General features: G+C 37.9%; 1 non-coding gene and 1 pseudogene across 1 annotated transcript; both read left to right on the plus strand.

Moving 5' to 3' along the window:
* Positions 1-3,103: 3,103 nt before the first annotated feature.
* LOC130464543 (small nucleolar RNA R71) lies at positions 3,104-3,210 on the plus strand. Its single transcript, XR_008924943.1, has one exon. It is a non-coding gene; the product is annotated as a small nucleolar RNA R71 (small nucleolar RNA).
* A 1,794-nt stretch (positions 3,211-5,004) lies between these two features.
* Positions 5,005-16,663, plus strand: LOC110803960 (glucan endo-1,3-beta-glucosidase 14-like; annotated as a pseudogene).
* The last annotated feature ends 6,553 nt before the right edge of the window (positions 16,664-23,216 follow it).

Below are 23,216 nucleotides of genomic sequence, written 5' to 3' on the forward strand. Positions count from 1 at the left end.
TAGGCTTGGGACTAGTAACCAATGGGTTTTTGCGGGCTTGTAATGTGGCTAGTCACCGAATAAAGGGCACAAGCAACAACATGGGTAGAAAAGGAGGGAACAAATGTATCTAATTTCATCTGAAGGCTACCTAAATAGAAAAATGCCTTCGTCCTCCACAATGTGCATGTATATGAGTCATAAAACACTACTAATAGTTGCAAATCAATACTCAAAATCAATGACACACCAGGAAGCTATCACACATTCCTAACCAAATCAACTAGCCGAGCACCAAGTCCACAAATAGTTAGTCAGAGTTGACTCATGTTAAGGCATCAAAGCAATCGGATATCAAATCATGGCTAACACATTTACATTGCTCATCATCAAATACCAAGAATCAAAACAACTTTCGATCAAGGGGCATAGGGAAGCATGGTTTTGTATTCATCGGAACGTATTTTTGTATTTTTTTTTCCAAAGCAATAAACTACTCTAGAAAGCAATAAACACACAAAAATAAACACACATAAAAATAAACACACCAAAATAAGTAAATGCAAAAATAATAAGAAAACATACCTAAAATGTACAAGTGAGTGAAACACCCCCCAAGCTAAATCAGACAATGTCCTCATTGGCTCAAAAAGGAGATGATTGAAAGGATAAGTGAAATAATGGGAGTGAATCCCGTGTTTAAATCAGCCTTTTCTCCTCTCGCCCGCTGGGCCAACGCCCGCCCGACGGGCCAGCATCTCGTGGGCCGCCCGACGGGCGGACAGGGCGACACTTGGTTAAAATTTCCGCACGCGCCCGGTCGGGAGGCTTTCGCCCGTCGGGCCATTTGCGAACTTGCTCCTTACGATGTTTTCTAACTTCTCGCGCTTAGGAGCTAACAACTGTACATCATCAAACACCAAAAACAGTAAAAATACCCTCTCCTCACCACTCTAAAGCAAAGAATAAACTAGAAAACACACGAAATAAAACTAAACTATCGAAAGCAATAAAGTACACTACGGAAAGCAATAAATGGATAGTGAAGTACTCATCCCCCGATTAGATTGATGCAATGTCCCCATTACACAATCTCAGTTTATGCACAGACAAAGAAAAGAAGGGGATGAGAGCCACGACAACTCATCGAATGGGGGCACCAAAGATGGTGCCATCTGGTGTCAATTCAAATGCCTCGGACGAGCTATATGGTGCGGAAAGTGACAGATCACGACCCCGATCATGAATACGGTGCCCACCGTTTACAGAACTTTCGGCCTTTTGGGTCGCAGTATTATCAAATCGTGCTTCCTTTCGAACCCATGCCAAAGAGTTGATATTCCGGTCACCTCCACCTGCAAAAAAATTTGAAACACGTGCTTTCTCCGAAGGAATGTTAAGAGTTAGTATGAGTCAATTCATTATTAAAATAATCATTAGAGACATTGACTCCACAACATAATTCCTCTACCATAAGACTCTTAGCAACATGGGTTAAATTGAAAGTAACCTTGTCATCCCCCACATTTAAGGTCAGCTTGCCATTCTTGACATCTATGATTGCCCCCGCAGTGTGTAGGAAAGGTCGACCTAAAATAATAGGAATCTTCCTGTCCTCTTCCATGTCCAAAACAACAAAGTCAACAGGAATAAAAAATTTACCTACTCTAACAAGCACATCTTCTAGCACACCTAGGGGGTACTTCACAGATCTATCGGCCATTTGCAGAGTTATATTGGTAACCTTTAAATCACCCATGTTCAATTTAGTGTAGACAGACAGGGGCATGACACTAACACTGGCACCTAAATCACATAAGGCTTTGTCAATAAAAGATTGCCAATGTTACACGGGATAGAGAAACTCCCGGGGTCCTTCAACTTGGGTGGAGACTTATTCTGTAGTAAGACACTACATTCTTCAGTAAATGCAACAGTCTCCACCTCACTAAATGCTCTCTTCCTAGTCAAGATGTCTTTCATGTATTTAGCATATGCATGTACTTGAGTAATTAATTCAGTGAAAGGGACTGTTACCTGCAGGTTCTTTACCACTTCTAAGAACTTACCAAACTGCTTGTCTAGCTTGTTCTTAAGCTGACGGTGAGGGAAGGGAAGTTTGATAGGCGGAACTTGTATTTCAACTTTCTTCTCAACCCTTGTGCTAGCTTCCTTCTCCTTGAGCACTTTCCCACTTTCTTCTGTCACACCATCACTGATAGGTACTTCAACCTCTTCTTCAATAGTCATAGGCGGCCCATCATACTCATATCCACTCCGCAAGGTAACAGCATTTACAGACTCTGTGTGCACGAGCTGTGAAGGGAGTTGACATTGGGGGTCTCTCAGCAAGAGTAGTAGCCATTTGTGCCAACTGTTTATCCATGATCTTGTTATGAGCAGTGAGGGCATCGATTTTGGCATCCTTTTCGCTCAGAGACCTCTGCAATTCCAACATCATATTCCTCATCTCTACAAGCATGGGATCATGCTGTGTGGGTTGAGGTTGTAGAGGAAAACCAGGTGATCCACTAGGCTGCGGGTTATAGTTACTCTACGATTGGTATGACTGTTGTGGTGGTGGTTGGTAATGTTGGTGTGGTGGTGGAGGGTGTTGAATCTGATGGGGGTTCTGGACATTAGTACTCCTATATGATAGTAGGGGGTTGTTTTTATACCCCTCATTGTAAGAGTTGGAGTACGGATTGTTCTACTTGTAGGACTGGAATGCAATGCATTGTTCGATAGAGCTCCGGCATTCCTATGCATAATGGCCTTGAATCCCACAACTACTACAGACATTGGCAGATTGGGCACTCATTGCAGCGGCACTAGCACGTTGGGTGGATTGGGAAGATGCGATCTGTATATTATTTAGCTTGTAATGTAGGCAGTTAGCTGAGCAGTAAGCTGTTCAATAGAATTCATCTCATGCTTAACACCCCGGTCGGCAAAACCTCTAGGATTCCCATATTGGGCACTATGGATGGCCATCTCCTCAATCACCTCTAAAGCTCTAGGCACCTCCAGTTGCATAAATCTCCCACTGGCAGCTGAATCCAAAAGACACCTAGACTCATTACCCAGACCATTATAGAACTGCTGAACCAGGAACTAGTCATCCAAACCATGGTGCGGGCACTCTCTTTGCAAGTCCTTGAATCTCTCCCAAACCTCGAACAAACTCTCATCTGCTTGTTGAGAGATACCTAATATCTGACCCCTCAGACGAGCTGTCTTCTCAGGTGGGAAATATTTAACATAGAATGCAAGGGCCAAGGAATTCCAATCGGTGATTTTCATAGCTGCGCGGTTGAGACTGTTAATCCATAGCTTTGCCTTCCCACTCAATGAAAATGGAAAGAGTATCTCCATAGTCTGCTCCGGTGTTAAATTCTTCTGCTTAATGGTGGCACAATACTGAATAAAAGACTAAATATGGAGATTAGGATCTTCACCCTTTTCCCCACCGAAGTGGTGTCTCTCGATCATGTGTATCAGCTGGCACTAGTAGAAAAAACCCCTGTTGCAGCGTACATGTATTAATACGCTTCAACAACCAATCGGTCAACGCGGATCAAACTATTTAAATGGTTATTGCAGCGTACAATTTAATTGTTCCCTACAAAAGTGTTTATTGCAGCGTACATTTTAAAAGCCCCTGCAATAACCCGTTTTTATCGCAGCGTACATTTAAAAGACCCCCTGCAATAACCCGGATAAAAAAAATTTCGCTGCAATATTGGTTGAATACTACGGAGTAATTCAGAACAAATTTCAGCATCTCAAAATTTCAGCTCTCGCGCTCAACTCCCTTCTTCTTCCCTTAGCTTTCCCTGCGTCGCCCCTCAAAAAAAAACCGTTCCTGGGTCATCAATCTAGCTTCCTCGTCGAGTCGTCGGTGGTTATGGCCTCCTCGCCAGTCGCTGGTGGGTATCTTTTCTCGCCTCCTCTCCAGGTGTCGTTTTGTTCAATTCGTTTTTTTGAGTTCTGTGCTTCGTTTTAGGTTTTGTTCAACTTGTTTGTTCAATTCGTTTTAGGGTTTGTTCTATTCGTTTGTTCAATTCGTTTTTAGGGTTCTATCCGTTTGTTCAATTCGTTTTTAGGGTTTGTTCAATTCGTTTTTAGGGTTTGTTCATAGATAATGATGGGGTGGTGTTGGAATTAGAGAATGGTGGTGGTGGTGGAGGTGGCGGTCGTGGTGGGGTGGATCAGGGGAGGTGGATTGACTGTTGTTAATTGCATTGTACGTACTATTGAAATGTGATTTTTCAAGGGCTACTTTGAGAGAAGTTGTGGTCTTTGAGGAAACCTGTCCTTCATGATTCATTTTTCTCCTAAAAAAATGTTTTATGTATGCATCATCAAATGTTTTCATCCAGGTTTGATAATACGTGCATGAATTTCATTGATATTGTCTAAAAATAATCTTGATATGGATGAAAAGGGAGAGTACTGTTATGCTTTCTCATGTCGTGCATTTTTCTCTGAAATGATGCAGCTCTACCTAATTCAAACAGTAGTTACAGTAAGAAATTTATGGGATTAAATTTTTTATGCTCAATTATTGGGAAATTTTTCAGTGAATTTTGAGCATTTAATTTGAGAGTTAAGATTTATCAATGGGGTCTTCAATTTCAAGTTGAAATATTTTTCTGGGGTTTTGAAATTTTGTTTCATAAACAAGATTTATAATAACAGTAATTATAACAACAATTTCTGGGTTTTCAAAATTTCAAATTTGTGAGACTTGAGATGTTATTCTACAGAGGTATGCGATTATGCAGATTGGTTTCTTTCCCGTTCTTGCTCTTCAGTTCAGAGATTGGTAATTCTTCCTTTCTTCCGAAATTATGATACTTTTAAGTTTAATTTGCTGTTATTGTTGTTTTGAATTAGTAGTTTGAAAGTGTTGATTTAATCTTGTTCAAGTTCATCTCATATCGGGAAATGATCTTTTGGGGTTTGTGAAATTTTCTTTTCGGGGAGTTGGATGGTTTTGCAATAGCTAAAACCATTTTGAATAGTCAATTAATCAAAATTTGGTGCTGCTGGTGGTTGTTTCTAGGTGTTGGGGTCTGTTTATTAGAAAAGAGGGGAATATATTAGGAATTCCATTTATTGATTGGTAGGCGGAGGAGCAAAAGGAGGAATCTGGCCGAGGATGGGATTCTCTAGCAAGATGTAGATGGTAGGCTCAGTATGCTGTTGAAATGGCTGCGAATACTCAGTATGCTCAGTATGCTGTGGGGTTATTCTTGGGTTATTTTGCCTTTGTGATCATGGTAGAAAACTTACAAGTTAGAGTATCTAGTTTTGATGAATCAGTAGGGATTACTGGATTAGTATCAGCCATATTTCTGGTTGCTTTCCACTATGAAGTCATGGAATCGTGATCTACCTTTCAATTTTGCTTGTTTATATTGAATTATTGATGTTAAGTTCATTGTGATGACCTGAACTTGTTTCTTCCCATGGTCTGGTTGGAGTATTTTTGGAATCTCTTATGTTGAGTATATTGATATTAAACTAGTAGTCTAGTAGTATGCATCTTTAAGATATTGAAGCTTACCGATCTTCTGTGATCATATTCTGAGAGCTAGAAGATATAAATCTTGACTGTGCTATTTCTGTTCCTTCTTCCAGCACCTTTGACAGTAAATGCTTTTACTGGAACTTATGGAATTAACTATGGTAGAATTGCGGACAATATCCCAACACCAGAGAAAGTTGTTGAGCTTTTGAAAGCTGCAAAGATACGAAATGTCAGAATATTTGACTTTGATCACAGTGTGCTTCAGGCCTTCAGTGGGACTGGGCTTGAGTTAGTTGTTGGACTTCCAAATGGGTACCTCAAAGACATGAGTGACAATGTAGATCATGCACTTAGTTGGGTAAAAGACAACATACAACAATTTTATCCTCAGACTCGTATTGTTGGTATCGCTGTCGGAAATGAAGTATTGGGGAATGATCAGGTCCTCTCAGAAAGTCTTTTACGTGCAGCAAAGAATATTTATAACGCAACCAAAAGTCTTCATCTTGAGCATAAAATTCAAATAACAACGTCTCATAGTTTTGGTGTTTTTGATAATTCTTATCCGCCATCTAATTGCACGTTCAGAGATAACGTGAAGCAACAGTTTATGGTGCCACTTTTGGACTTCTTTTTAAAGATCGGATCTCCTTTTTGTCTAAATGCTTATCCTTTCCTGACCTACATGAGTGATCCAAAACACATTGACGTAAAATATGCTCTTTTCAAGAAAAATGCTGGAATTGTTGATTCCCCAACAAAACTTCATTATGACAACCTGCTTGATGCTCAGATTGATGCAGCTTATGCTGCTCTTGAAGATGCAGGTTTTAAGAAGATGGAAGTGATAATTACTGAGACTAGTTGGGCATCTCGTGGGGATCCAAGTAAGAAGTTGCTACTCCAGAAAATGTAAGGACCTACAATTACAATTTGCGAAAGAGACTAGCTTTGAAGAAGGGAACACCTATGAGGCCAAAAATCATGCTTAAAGCTTATGTGTTTGCAATGTTCAATGAGGATGACAAACCTGGGCCAAATTTTGAGAGGAATTTTGGGCTTTGGAAACCTGATGGCAGCATCTCGTATGATGTGGGTTTTCCTGCATTGAAGTCAACTGCTTTAGCTATATCACCCTTCTCCATAAAGGTACACATTTGATTAATTTATTTGTTTTTATTCTAGTAGTAGACTTGACTAAACTGGTGTAACGCCCCGACCTCTAAATCACTTATTAAAGCATAATTAGCAGCGGAATTACCCTGATTTGGTCGGGACATTACCTGCCGTAATTCCCTCTTGGAAATTACAAGGCAAACATCAATCTTAAGCTATTAATTACTCTGAAAATATATAATACTCCTTTATAATACCAAAATAAAAGTTCATAACTTACTAAAAGTCTTGAATTAAACTATTAAAACTTTAAACATAAACTAGGTGAATAATAATAAAGTGAAATTCCTCGCCACTACTCGTTTCCATCGTTCCCCGCAGTACCTAAAACAGAAAACAAAATAACGGTGAGCCGAAGACTCAGTAACGAACTATTCTAGCAACGTAAATTCATTTCAATTCATTTTATTTAATAACACAGGGAGAATAGAATAATGTAAAACATTTTATAAAGTCCTTTATTTAATTCATTCATAACTTTTGGGTGCACATGCTAGTCGTGGCAAGTATGACATGGTGGAACGTCTTCCACGATGGACCGCTGTCCATAAACATGGGGCCTTGGCCCGAAAACATGAGAGCCTTGGCTCAATGGGCGGATGCCCCATGGGTACATGCATGACCGAGAATCGTAACCTGTGAACATATACTGCCAAAAGGACTAGGAATTTCACTTTCATTTATCATGTTTCGTTTGATTTTACATTTTAGTCTTTTTACTTCAGTTGAAGTAACATAATTCCTTTGGATCATAAGATCAAACATCCTTTCTTTCATGGTTTCTTATAAACAGCATTTTATAAGAAATTCAATCAATCATCATAGCATTTTATAATCAATCATAAAATAAGGAATAATTCAAATCATATTATAATAAATTATTCAATAAAATCATACTTCATTTCCCGCAATTCATAAAACATGTCAAAACATTCATTTAATAAATCAATCATACATTGTAATTTCATAATCACATTTATAAGGGAATTGCGGGTACTAGCAATAGCCGTTACCTAACTCCGCGATTTCCTAGGGATTTTCCTTGGTTCGTTCGTCCTGAGCTCCGAGTTCAATTCTTTCAAAATATTAAATCATTGAATTAGTACTAAATCGATAAATAATTTAAAATCAATATTTTATAAATCATAACCTTTATAAATCAAGAATTTTATAAATAACGAATTTTAATATAAATATAATTTCATAACTTAATGAAAATATTATTAATTGAAATTTTAATCGAATATATATTTATTTCATAAATCGGTTTTCATGAAAATCTTATTTAAATTCTGTTTTTGTTAATCCAAGATAATAATTTATTTTAGTAAAATCCATATTTGATAATTAAACCTGAAAAATAATAACAATTTATTAGTAAATAATTATATCATAAAAAAACAATATTAAAACATGAAAATTAATAGTTAGAGAATCTGAAATTTAATAGTTAGGAAATCTGAAATAGTAATTCAAAGTTTAACTCACCAAAGGCCCAAGTTAGAATAGCCCAACTCAAGTATGGATTTGATGTGAATAAAATTCAAGGTTTCAAGAAACCTGATTTTCGGTTCTTCTGGGAAAGGGAATAGAAACAGGGGAGGGGGCACGAAGAAGAGCGGGGGAGGAAAGAGAGGAGGAAGGAAGGGAAAGGTGGTCGGCTGGGCGGCTCGGTGTCGGATGCGACGGTGAGGGTGGTGGTTGTGCGGTGGACGAACGACAAGAGAGAAGAGGTAGGGGTACGACAGAGCAGAGCACAGGGAAGAGGGGGGGAAGAAGGTGGCCGACTGGGTGTCTGGCTGGGCGTCGCAGATGGGTTGCGACGGTGATGGCGGTGGTTTGGTGGCAGAGGAACGGCGAGGGAGACAGAAAATGGAGCACGAAGTGAGTGAAAACAGGGGAAATTCGGGTTTGTTTCTGGGTGGTTTTGGGCGGCGGCTCGCCGGAATTGAGGGCGGAGGTGGTTGGCGAGATGGTGAGGGTGGCTGGGGGTGGTGGTGTGTGGTGTGGTGTTGGTGCGGGTGGTGCAGCGAAGAGAAAAGGGGAGAGGCAGGGGAGTGCGAAGCGGGGAAGCAGGGGACGGTGGTTGAGTACGGTGGTGTTTCTGGCTGGCCGAGTGGTGCTGGGGTGGTGGTCGAACAGTGGTGGGAATGGTGGTGGTCGGTGGCTGTTGTGGTGGTTAATGGTGGTTGCAGCACGGTGGTGCCGTGAAAGGAAGAAGGAGGGAAGCTTTGGTGGGTTGTTGGTTCGAAACAGAGAGGAGAATTAGAATTGAAAATTGGTTTTGATTTTGTGATGTTGAATTCCAATTGGTACTATGACTGATTTGTATAGTCAAGAAGATTTAATGGAAAGGAAAAGTCCTTGGTCTCCAAGGCAGGAATGTAGACAGAATTCAAGGAAAGGAGTGGAAACATACGTGGAGAGGGGGGGAAGAAGAAGAGAAATGGAATTTTTCTCTTTCAAGGGCATTTTTGTAATTTCACAAGATTAGGCTAAAATTCTGAAAAAAAATTGGTTTCTATTTTTAGGAAATTAATTAGAATAGAGATGTTTAATTAAAACTAAGTTTCAAGATAATCTTTTATAAAAATATCGTTAACGAAAAATAAATTTAGTTTTTGAATAGAATAAGAACGTTTCGAAATTATTTAAAAATCCGAAATAATTAACGAAATAACTAAAATAAATAGCTTAAACTCGTAACTTTTTAAATTAAATCATGGAATCTGAAAAATAATAAATCGTGTAATAATATTAAAAATTCAAGTGAAGTAAACTTCGTTAATTAAAATAAAGTTCGAATTTAGGATTTAAAAACGGTTTTAAGCTAAATAAAAATAATTAAGCATAATTAATCGAGTTTTAAAAATTCGGGGTATTACAACTGGGCAGTGGACTGACGGTCTCCTTTGTCAAAACTTATGAAAGCGTCATCATGTTGATCTAAGATTAATGAACATTGCTTCAAGAAATATGACGACTTCCATAATAAATTACACAGTGTCTATTCGTTATTGTATTGCTTTTATCTCCTGCCTTTTGTGGACATATTCGTATATGTAAGTGTTTATCATTGCTGGAGATAAGGAGTTAGTATTTACATATCTCTTTCCTTGAATCAAGGACAAGCCGTTGTACGAGCAATGCTAGTTTACGTACTATTTGTGTGACCCTACGGGTTCAGTCAAGAGTAAGCTGTGGATTAATATCATTAATTCCACTTGAACTGAAGCGGCCTCTAGCTAGGCATTCAGCTCACTTGATCTCACTGAATTATTAACTTGTTAATTAATACTGAACCGCATTTATTAGACTTAACATTGAATGCATACTTGGACCAAGGGCATTATTTCCTTCAGTCTCCCACTTGTCCTTAGGGACAAGTGTGCATTTCCTAATTCCTTTGTCGCTCGATGCTTGCTCTTGAACATAAGGTAAGAGTTGTCATCCTTATTATGTCCAGAGGTGTTCCTCGGTTTCAGAGTTCAACTGATCAAATAAACAGATAATCATAGCCTATGATTCATCTGAGCACGGCCATGCATTTCACAGTTTCTAGCTCTCCGAGTGGCCTTGTACAACTTTTAAGCATCTCATCCCGATTTATGGGAGGACAATCCCAATCTTGCGATCTTAAGATTAGACTTCGTTTGATAGGTGATTACCTGAGCGTTGCCTTTATAGCCTCCTTTTACGGTGCGACGGTTGGTCAACGTCAAAGTAACCAGTTCTCAAACAAGTAATCTCAAATCACTCAGGTATTGAGGATTTAGTGTCTAATAATTTTAATGAAATTTACTTATGACAGATTTTCATCTCTTACAGTAAAGTTTCATAGGTCTTTTCCGATACTAGTCTTCAGAAAGTAAGTATCTATGCAAATGATTATGACATTGCCATGTCCACATAGTTCAAGAAACAGAACTACTAGTCATCTTGCATTCTAATCGTCTAACGTTTTCTATGCGTCCAATTTTATAGAAAACTCCGACTAGGGACCATTTTCAACCTTTGACATTCAAGTTCACTTGATAGACATTTCTTAGTCACAGGACTGGTCCTGACAGTCTATCTTGAATATATCGTCAAATTGAAGGGACTCATCATTTAATAAACCACAAATTAAATGGAAAAATGAATTCTCTTCATTTATTGTGAATGATTAACCAATAATGTTTTACAAAGATTTAAACTCTAAAACTTTAAAACATTAAACAGAGACATCAAAGCCATTCTCCAATATGCTTGATTCCCATAGCTGCAGTGTGCGAGTTGTGCTTCGCCTGCGGCAGAGGTTTAGTCAATGGATCTGATATGTTGTCATCAGTTCCAATTTTGCTTATCTCGACTTCTTTTCTTTCAACGAACTCTCGTAGAAGGTGAAATCTACGAAGTACATGCTTGACTCTCTGGTGGTGTCTAGGCTCCTTTGCCTGTGCAATAGCTCCGTTATTATCACAATACAGGGCTATTGGTCCTTTAATGGAGGGGACTACACCAAGTTCACCTATGAACTTCCTTAGCCATATAGCTTCCTTTGCTGCTTCATGTGCAGCAATGTACTCCGCTTCAGTTGTAGAATCCGCAATGGTGCTTTGCTTAGCACTTTTCCAGCTTACTGCTCCTCCGTTGAGGCAGAAGACAAACCCAGACTGTGATCTGAAATCATCTTTGTCGGTTTGGAAACTTGCGTCCGTATTTCCTTTAACAATTAATTCATCATCTCCACCATAGACCAGGAAGTCATCTTTGTGCCTTTTCAGGTACTTCAGAATATTCTTGGCAGCAGTCCAATGCGCCTCTCCTGGGTCTGACTGGTATCTGCTCGTAGCACTGAGTGCGTACGCAACATCCGGGCGTGTACATATCATAGCATACATTATTGAACCAATCAATGATGCATATGGAATCCCATTCATTCGTCTACGCTCATCAAGTGTTTTTGGGCACTGATTCTTGCTTAGAGTCATTCCATGAGACATGGGTAGGTAGCCTCGCTTGGAGTCCGCCATCTTGAACCTATCAAGCACCTTATTGATATAAGTGCTTTGACTAAGTCCAATCATCCTTTTAGATCTATCTCTGTAAATCTTGATGCCCAATATGTACTATGCTTCTCCTAGATCTTTCATCGAAAAACATTTCCCAAGCCAAATCTTGACAGAGTTCAACATAGGAATGTCATTTCCGATAAGTAATATGTCGTCGACATATAATACTAGGAAAGCAATTTTGCTCCCACTGACCTTCTTGTATACACAAGATTCGTCTGCGTTCTTGATGAAACCAAAGTCACTGACTGCTTCATCAAAACGTATATTCCAGCTCCTGGATGCCTGCTTCAATCCGTAGATTGACTTCTTTAGCTTGCATACCTTTTTAACATTCTTTGGATCCTCAAAACCTTCAGGCTGTGTCATAAACACAGTTTCTGTTAAAACGCCGTTTAAGAAAGCAGTTTTGACATCCATCTGCCATATTTCGTAATCGTAATATGCAGCGATTGCTAACATTATCCGAATAGACTTTAGCATTGCAACTGGTGAAAAGGTTTCATCGTAATCCACACCGTGGACTTGCCTGTAACCTTTTGCAACCAATCTAGCTTTGAAAACTTCAAGTTTCCCATCCTTGTCCTTTTTCAGTTTGAAAACCCATTTGCTTCCAATGGCTTGGTAGCCATCTGGCAAATCGACCAAATCCCATACTTGGTTTTCAGACATGGAGTCTAATTCAGATTGCATGGCTTCTTGCCATTGCTTGGAGCTAGGGCTCGTCATAGCTTGTTTGTAAGTCGCAGGTTCATCACTTTCAAGTAATAGAACGTCATAGCTCTCGTTCGTCAAAATACCTAAGTACCTTTCCGGTTGAGATCTATATCTTTGCGATCTACGCGGGGTAACATTTCTAGTTTGACCATGATTCTCACCAGATTCTTCTAAAGATCTCTGAGTTTCATCCTGAATGTCATCTTGAGCATTCTCTAGAGTTTATTGTTCGACTCGAATTTCTTCGAGGTCTACTTTTCTCCCACTTGTCATTTTGGAAATGTGATCTTTCTCCAAAAAGACACCATCTCGAGCAACAAACACCTTGTTCTCAGATGTATTGTAGAAGTAATACCCCTTTGTTTCCTTTGGATAGCCCACAAGGATACATTTGTCAGATTTTGGATGAAGTTTGTCTGAAATTAATCGTTTGACGTATACTTCACATCCCCAAATCTTAAGAAAAGACACATTTGGAGGCTTTCCAAACCATAATTCGTATGGAGTCTTTTCGACAGCTTTAGACGGAGCTCTATTTATAGTGAGTGCAGCTGTATTTAGTGCATGTCCCCAAAATTCTAATGGAAGTTTGGCCTGACCCATCATTGACCTGACCATGTCTAGCAAGGTTCTGTTCCTCCGTTCCGACACACCGTTCCATTGTGGTGTTCTTGGAGGAGTCAATTCTGATAGAATTCCACATTCTTTCAGATGGTCATCAAATTCATAGCTCAGATATTCACCGCCTCTATCAGACCGCAGTGCCTTAATCTTCTTGCCTAATTGATTCTCTACTTCACTCTGAAATTCCTTGAATTTGTCAAAGGATTCAGACTTATGCTTCATTAGGTAGACATAACCATATCTACTGAAGTCATCAGTGAAAGTGATAAAGTAGCTGAAACCACCTCTAGCATTTGTACTCATTGGTCCACATACATCTGTATGGATTAAACCCAACAGTTCATTTGCTCTTTCTCCAACTTTAGAGAAAGGTTGCTTTGTCATTTTGCCAAGTAAACATGATTCGCATTTACCATAATCCTCTAAGTCAAATGGTTCTAGAATTCCTTCCTTTTGAAGTCTTTCTAAGCGTTTCAAGTTTATATGGCCTAATCGACAATGCCACAGATAGGTGAGATCTGAATCATCCTTTTTGGCCTTTTTGGTATTTATGTTATATACTTGTTTGTCGTGATCTAATAAATAAAGTCCATTGACTAATCTAGCAGATCCATAAAACATCTCTTTAAAATAAAACGAACAACTATTGTCTTTTATTAAAAAGGAAAATCCCTTAGCATCTAAGCAAGAAACTGAAATGATGTTTTTAGTAAGACTTGGAACATGGAAACATTCTTCCAGTTCCAAAACTAGCCCGGAGGGCAACGACAAATAGTAAGTTCCTACAGCTAATGCAGCAATCCGTGCTCCATTTCCCACTCGTAGGTCGACTTCACCCTTGCTTAACTTTCTACTTCTTCTTAGTCCCTGTGGATTGGAACATAAGTGTGAGCCACAACCTGTATCTAATACCCAAGAAGTTGAATTAGCAAGTATACAGTCTATAACGAAAATACCTGAAGATGGAACGACTGTTCCGTTCTTCTGATCTTCCTTTAGCTTCAAGCAATCTCTCTTCCAATGCCCCTTCTTCTTGCAGTAGAAGCATTCGGATTCAGAAGTGGGTTGACTGACCTTCCTCTTTACAGATTTGGCGCCAGTTTGCTTAGTTGGGCTGGCCTTGTTGCCACCTTTCTTAGCATTCCTCTTCTTTCCAGATTTCTTGAACTTGCCCCCACGCACCATAAGCACATCCTGCTTATCACTTTTGAGCGTCTTTTCAGCGGTCTTCAGCATACCGTGAAGCTCAGTGAGTGTTTTGTCCAGACTATTCATACTGTAGTTCAGTTTGAACTGATCATACCCGCTATGAAGAGAATGGAGGATGGTGTCTATAGCCATTTCCTGAGAAAATTGTTGATCCAGCCGACTCATATTCTCAATGAGTCCAATCATTTTGAGAACATGTGGACTTACGGGCTCGCCTTTCTTAAGCTTGGTCTCAAGAATTTGCCTATGAGTCTCGAATCTTTCGACTCGAGCCAGATCTTGGAACATGTTCTTCAACTCACTGATGATTGTGAAAGCATCTGAGTTGATGAACGTTTTCTGCAGATCCGCACTCATGGTGGCGAGCATTAGACATTTCACATCCTTGTTGGCATCAATCCAACGATTGAGGGCTGCCTGAGTGACCCCGTCGCCTGCGGCTTCGGGTATCGCCTCTTCTAGGACATACTCCTTTTCTTCCTGCATAAGAACTATTTGCAAGTTCCTTTGCCAGTCAAGGAAGTTTTTCCCGTTCAACTTCTCCTTTTCGAGAATTGATCGAATGTTGAATGAATTGTTGTTTGCCATATTAAAAACTACAATTGAAAAGAATAAACAAATAAATAACCATTCACAGTTTCTCTTAATAAACTTAAATTCTAGCATACATGCATAACTCAATGTTTATTAAGCATTTTATTCAAGTTATGTGTTCCGGCAGGTGTGAATAAAATGATTCCAAGATCCTAAAATCATTGAAGAACTAAGCACAGTTTGTCGACTTAATATTGGTTTTCCCTTGTATGTTTTCTTTTGTGTATTTCACATTTTCCTGATAATGCAATTTTCTGCTCTTTGATGTCAAACTATCTCTTCCTTTCCTGATAATATATTCTATCGTTAGAACGAAAATTTCCAGAATGAACTTTATTATTTCAGTGGTAGGATTTACTTAAGAAAAGATCCAATAATCCAATTGTTATCTTTGTTTTGTGTCTATTCGGCCGAGGAACACTTCCTCTATTAGCATATGATCAACTTCCAATTTTTGTCATTTTTTCTGCTGTAGTGGTAACTGTCAACGATTATCTTACTCGTCGTGATGCTGAGTGGATGAGCAGTGTTCATCATTTCCTTGGTCTATCAGTTGGTCTCATTCAGGTAAATTTTTCAAATGTGAATTTGAGTTGTGCTTGTCTTTCATTTACGTCCGCATTATCTTGGACGTTGGGTCATGCCTACTGTTGTTTTTTGATTTCCTGCTCTGCATCTTGATTTTTATTCTCCTATTTATAAGTGTAGAAGGGAATGAAGGCTGAGGAGAGGAGATCCAACTATAGATGTGATATAACTTATACCAACAATTCAGTATGTAGCTTTAAGATCATTTCTCTTAGTTTTGGCTTATTTTTCATTTTTTCTCTGCTGGAAACTCGGAAGCTGTCACTTGCTCTTGTGGCAACTTCTTGATGTGCCTGGTACACTGTCTTATAATTGGATTCTATCGTTTTGTCCGCAGCGCCATGTTTTGGAACTGAATCATGTGTGCCTCATTTTTTGCAAAATTTAGGAACTTGGTTTTGATTATCTGCGGGACATGCAACCTTGCTGGAACTAGTGGAGAGCTTGTGATGAGATGGTACTTCTCCAAATAATATTGAATTTCTGTTTGATTTTTCTTTTTTTCCCCTATGAGAGTTTAATCTAGAAATTGTAAACAGGCCAAAGCCATTTCATTTTGCAATTTTTGATGAGGTCGATTCTGTTCTTATTGATGAGGGCAGAAACCCTTTACTGATAAGTGGACAGGTAATCTTCTTTCTATGTATAGGATGGGATAATAGTAAATTTCCTTGATAATTATAACTATGTGATTATATTGGAGGTCCACTAGCATCCCTCTGAAAGTGTGTCTCTCGGTATATATTTAGGCCAATGAAGATGCTGCCCGATACCCTGTTGCTGCCAAAGTAGCGGATTTGCTTGTGCGGGGTATTGTAAGTTTTATGTTCCTCTTTTCAGCAATAAGTAGAAGTCGTGATTTGGCCTTCTCTTTTAATTGTGCCAAAGATCCTAAGGACACATTTTATTCTTATTACATGATTAATATGCATAGTTTTAACTTTCTAAAACTCATTCCAATCTATGTAAGTACATTTAAGGCTCATTGGGTCGTTATAAGTCATATTTAGAGCTAAAACGACATTTCCGCTCCCAACTTTGAACTAAAGAACTTAAGGACTCATTTGATTATTATCACATGATTAATATGCATAGTTTTAATTTTCTAAAACTCATTCCAATCTATGTAAGCACATTTAAGGCTCATTGGGTCATTATAGGTCATATTTAGAGCTAAAACGACATTTCCGCTCCCAACTTTGAACTAAAGAACCTAAGGACTCATTTGATTTTTATAACATGATAACATGCATAGTTTTAACTTTCTTACACTAATTCCAATCTATTTATGCACATTTAAGGCTCATTAGATCGTTATAGATCATATTTAGAGCTAAAATGACATTTATGCTCCCAACTTTGAACTAAAGAACCTAAGGACTCATTTTATTATTATTACATGATTAATATGAATAGTATTAACATTCTAAAACTCATTCTAATCTATGTATGCATATTTAAGGCTCATTGGGTCGTTATAGATAATATTTAGAGCTAAAACCACATTTCCGCTCCCAACTTTGAACTAAAGAACCTATGGACTCATTTAATTCTTATTACATGATTAATATGCATAGTTTTAACTTTCTTAAACTAATTCCAATCTATCTATGCACATTTAAGGCTCATTAGATCGCTATAGGTCATATTTAGAGCTTAAATGACATTTAAGCTCCCAACTTTGAACTAAAAAACCTAAGGACTCATTTGATTCTTATTAAATGATTAATATGCATATTTTTAACTTTCTTAAACTCATTCCAAACTATTTATGCACATTTAAGGCTAATTGGATCGTTATAAGTCATATTTAGAGCTAAAATGACATTTACGCTCCTAACTTTGAACTTAAAAACCTAAGGACTCATTTGATTCTTATTAAATGATTAATATGCATATTTTTAACTTTCTAAAACTCATTCCAATCTATGTATGCACATTTAAGGCTCATTGGGTCGTTATAGGTCATATTTAGAGCTAAAACGACATTTCCGTTCCCAACTTTGAACTAAAGAACCTAAGGACTCATTTGATTCTTATTACTTGATTATATGCATAGTTTTAACTTTCTTAAACTAATTCCAATCTATTTATGCACATTTAAGGCTCATTAGATCGTTATTGGTCATATTTAGAGCTAAAATGACATTTACGCCCCCAACTTTGAACTGAAGAACCTAAGTACTCATTTTTATTCTAATTACATGATTAATATGCATAGTATTAACTTTCTAAAACTCATTCTAATCTATGTATGCACATTTAAGGCTCATTGGGTCGTTATAGGTAATATTTAGAGCTAAAACGACATTTCCGCTCCCAACTTTGAACTAAAGAACCTAAGGACTCATTTGATTCTTATTACATGATTAATATGCATAGTTTTAACTTTCTTAAACTAATTCCAATCTATTTATGCACATTTAAGGCTCATTAGATCGCTATAGGTCATATTTAGAGCTTAAATGACATTTACGCTCCCAACTTTGAACTAAAGAACCTAAGGACTCATTTTATTCTTATTACATGATTAATATACATAGTATTAACTTTCTAAAACTCATTCCAAACTATTTATGCACGTTTAAGGCTCATTGGATCGTTATAGGTCATATTTTGAGCTAAAATGACATTTACGCTCCTAACTTTGAACTAAAAAACCTATGGACTCATTTGATTCTTATTAAATGATTAATATGCATATTTTGAACTTTCTAAAACTAATTCCAAACTATTTATGCACATTTAAGGCTCATTGGATCGTTATAGGTCATATTTAGAGCTAAAACGATATTTCCGTTCCCAACTTTGAACTAAAGAACCTAAGGACTCATTTGATTCTTATTACATGATTATATGCATAGTTTTAACTTTCTAAAACTCATTCCAATCTATGTATGCACATTTAAGGCTCATTGGGTCGTTATTAGTCATATTTAGAGCTAAAATGACATTTCCGCTCCCAACTTTGAACTAAAGAACCTAAGGACTTATTTGATTCTTATTACATGATTAATATGCATTGTTTAACTTTCTACAACTCATTCTAATCTGTGTATGCACATTTAAGGCTCATTTGGTCGTTATAGGTCATATTTAGAGCTAAAATGACATTTACGCTCCCAACTTTGAAATAAAGAACCTATGGACTCATTTTATTCTTATTACATGATTAATATGCATAGTTTGAACTTTCTTAAACTCATTCAAATATATTTATGCACATTTAAGGCTCATTGCGATCGTTATAGGTCATATTTAGGCTAAAATGACATTTCCTTACTCTTGACTCGTATTCTAGACTATTAGGACATTGTCATTAGTTGCTTGAATGTTAAAATGCGATATTTAATTTGCATTTAATCTAATGCTTAATTGAAATTTTTGTTTTTGTAAAGGTCTATACTCTGAGGAATGCGCCTTATGCTAGTGAGGAAATTGATGTGGTACGTGAGCAATGGGCTAAGTTTTTTACCAGCAAATATTTATTATTGGCCTGAGCGCGCTTGATCGAGTTGGTTTAGATGTTATAGAACAATATTTTATAATAAAATGTATGCGTACGTTGAAATTCGAACATATATATAAATGTACGTGCACTTTGGTTTCATGTATACAAAACAACAATTATTGTTTTTATATTTGTTATACAGGTTGCGGTATTCTATTATTGTTGTGACAGGTTTCTATATTTGGTGCAAGGCACTCTAGGTATCCCTAACCACAATTAAAATTTTCCCGCCAAAAGTGCTTTTTTGCAGCGTACATATATATGTGTACGCTGTAACAAGGGTGTAAAATTTGGCAAAATTTCAGACTTGTTGCAGCATACAAATAGATGTACCCTGCAACAGGTGGGGTCTATTGCACCGTACATGAATTTGTACCCTGCAACAAGTCAAGATTTTGGTCAAAATTTTGACACTTGTTACAGCGTACATGCATATGTACGCTGTAAAAAAGTACTTTTTGCAGCGAACATTGTATGCTGCAACAAGTCTAGACTTGTTGCAGGCCCCCCAGTTGCAGCATACGATGTACGCTGCAATAGGGGTCTAAAAGCCCGCTGCAACAAGGGTTTTTTCTACTAGTGTGGGGTTCGATCTTGAAATTCTCGACCGTAATAGAAGGCATGATTTCCTTGGGAAGCATAGACAGACTTGGTTTAGAATAGTCTGTAAGCCTTGGCACAAGTGGGGGTGGTGGTGGTGGTGCTTGGTCACCCATCTCTGAATCTGTATGGAATAGATTGCTAATCAGATAGTCGGATTCAGAGTCAGAATAGTCCCTCAACTGTTCAACGAATCTACGCCGTCTACGAAAGGTCCGTTCAGGATCGAACGAAGTCAGATCGCTGGTATGGACAGTCCTGGGCATAAACAAGTAAAACCTAGAAAGCAGTCGTGAGATCCGATCTCAAGGAACGGCAGTCCCTTGAGAAGTAACAAACAATAATCTAGAAAAACAATTAATAACAGAAAATAAAACCGAATCCCCGGCAATGGCGCCAAAATTTGACAGGCTTAAGTCGTATCACCTAATAAAAAATAACCTAAGTCCACTAGCTAGGTAGCAAGGGAAGTCAGGATCAAATCCAAAGGGAAACAGGCGTTCTTTCTACTATCAATTAATTAATCTAGACTATTGGGAACAGGAATTGGTTGGTGGTTTGTATGATAAAACTACGAACGATAATTAAGCGAGTAAGAATCAATATATTAACAAATAACAATCCAGGACAATGAACAATCACGATAATCAACAAAGTAATTAATTAGACTAGCATGCTCTCTCGAATCGATATTAATCATAGACTTAGAATTAACGGGCTCTCGCTACGTATTAACTCTAATTCCACCTATTGACACAAGCCTAAACATCAAATTGCATCTCTCGAATCTTAATTTGATATTGCATAACTACCACAATTAAACCTGCGCAAATCTAATTGTATAGTGAAATAAACCAATCAATAGGAATCAATTACAATGCCAACAATCATGATTATTCAATATCCCTTCATATTATTCATGGATCCCCAAACCCTAGAAATTAGACTACTCAAGCACATTAACAATAAACAAGGAAATTCGCATGATTGACAACATAATTAGAGCTAAACAAAGAATTTAAATAGTGAACAATACCTTAATTGAAGAACAATGGAAATAGAAATCTTGAATTTTTATTGAAATTGAAAACTAAGTGTTTGCATAAATTTAGAGAGAAATTAACTAAGGAAAATAAAACTAAGGGTTTCAATACTAGAATAAGATGTCCACTAAAAATAATGAAGCCTAGTATTTATAATTTGCCCATAAAAATAAAGAAAAACCGGAAGAAAACCGCGGAAAAAGGGCCCTGGGTTGTCGTCGCCCGGTCGGGCAGCCTTCCGCCCGTCGGGCGACCAGCTCGTAACCCGCCCGTCGGGCACAGGTCTGCCCGCCAGGCGGAGGGAGACATTCTGAAAATCATCGGCACGCGCCCGGTCGGGCAGCTCCCGCCCGTCGGGCAGACGTTCGCCCGTCGGGCAGCCATTCGCCCGCCGGGCGCGCGTACAAACTGCACGATCCTCTATCTTTAAAACGCTATATCTCCTTCGTTATTCGTTGGAATTAGGTGAGTGACCACTCGTTGGAAAGCTATTGAAGTCTAGAATCCAACCCAATTGAAATCACTTCATTTAGAGTTGTAGAACGTAAGTTATGATCAAAAGAGTAGACGAGTGTCGGTTTTCTAGTTCTTTCACTATCCGCTTTGCTCAAAAACTCTTCCAACTCAATGTGTGTGCTCTCGAAAGTACATAATCTCTTGTATTGATTCAAATGAGTAGAAAATGTACAAAAACATGCTAATTCCTACAATGATGAACCTGAAACTACAAACACACTACAAGGAGCACATTAGTACTAAAAATCGCTCCGAAGAGCTCATTTGAGATCAAAAAGTACTAAGGGACGGGGGTAAAAACACTATAAAATATGAACATATCACCTAGCCCTGCAAGATGAAGGATTCGATCCAACCCAACCAATCATCCGGTCACCCACTACGGAGGAGGAAGCCAAGCACGGATGGTACACATCATTTCAATGGATCAACTCAAGAGGGATCGAGTTCAAGATGACCACTGGAGAAGGACCAAAATTCTTCGAGAACCAACCGAAAGTATGAGTTCAAGTCTAGGGTAGCTAGCATATAATGAAGGAAATAATGCCCTTGGTCCAAGTTTGCATTTAATGCTAAGTCTAATAAATGCGGTTCAATATTAATTAACAAGTAAATAATTCAGTGAGATCAATTGACCTGAATGCCTAGCTAGAGGCTACTTCAGTTCAAGTGGAATTAATAATATTAATCCACAACTTACTCTTGACTGAACCCGTAGGGTCACACAAATAGTGCGTGAATGAATCAAGTATTTAGGTGAATATAATATTCAGTAAATACTCTATTTATTGACATTCGGAAAATGATGGATATTGGTTCCAGTGGGAGCTGAAATTATCAAAAAGGCAAAGAAAGAATATTTGCCGGAAATGAAGATATTGCCGGAAACGGAAATATGGTTCATAACGGAAATATAAATGTTATCGAAGTCGAAGATATTTCCAGAAATGGAAATACAGTTAGTTTAGGAAAATATTAATGGAAATAGAAATATTGCCGGAATCAGAAATATTGCGGGAAACAGAAATATTACCGGAATAGAAAATATTGTCGAAATCAGAAAATATTGTCGGAGTCGGAAAATATTATAAAAAACGTGAATATTGTTCGAGTCGGAAATAAATTTCGGAATCGGAAGCACGGCGAGAGATTGCTCGACGAGCAAGCCCGCAAGGCACGAGGCCTAGCGCAAGCGCCAAGCCCAACGCCCAGAAGGCCTGCGCGCGCGAGCAATAGTGATGGGCCAGCAGCGCCATAGCGTGGGCTGCAAAGCCTTGCGTGGGCGGCAAGCAACAAGCAGCAGCAGCGGGGGCCTCAAGCCACACATGATGCAACGAGCACCAAACCCGCATGTGCTTGTCATTGGCTTGGACGCTAAGTCTACTTGCGTGACAAGTAGCTTGGGTCTTAAGCTAACCGTTTTCCTAATCCTACGCAAACTAGAATTTTAGGATAAATATAATACTAATAGTGTTTGATTATATCTGAATTCCTAAGAGTTTAAGATTAACTAGAATCCTAATTCTAATGGATTTAATAAATCCAATCTTAGTAGGATATGACTACTCTATTTCCTCTGATCCATGATCACAAATAAATATACAACACACATTGAATTCTAACCGAATTTAATAATTTTCTTATCACTTATTGTGAGTCCCCGAGTGCACATAAAACCTTAGATTATATCCAAGTTGTAACAGCCCTGATTTTAAGCAATTCTTAATATGATATTAAGAGTAATTTTCGTCTTAAACGTGTAATTAGAATTTCTCCTAAACCCATTTTGAGATTAAGATCTTGAAATTTTATTAAACTGGTGAATGAATTTGAGATTTTTTTTTATATTTTGTATTTAAGTTAGTATTCGAATTGATTTTCGAGTTTACCCTCGAGATAATTTATGGAATAAAAAATTCGTTTGAAGATTTGAGATTTTGTACTCCGAAGTAAATTGTTTAAACTCAAGGATTAATTATGAAATTAAAAATTCTATTTTAATGAATTATATTTTGTTCAAGTATTTTGCCTAAAAAAGAAAATCATTGTTAAGTTAGTTGAAGAGAATT

Source organism: Spinacia oleracea, chromosome 6 (assembly GCF_020520425.1).
Source record: "Spinacia oleracea cultivar Varoflay chromosome 6, BTI_SOV_V1, whole genome shotgun sequence".
NCBI lineage: Eukaryota > Viridiplantae > Streptophyta > Magnoliopsida > Caryophyllales > Amaranthaceae > Spinacia > Spinacia oleracea.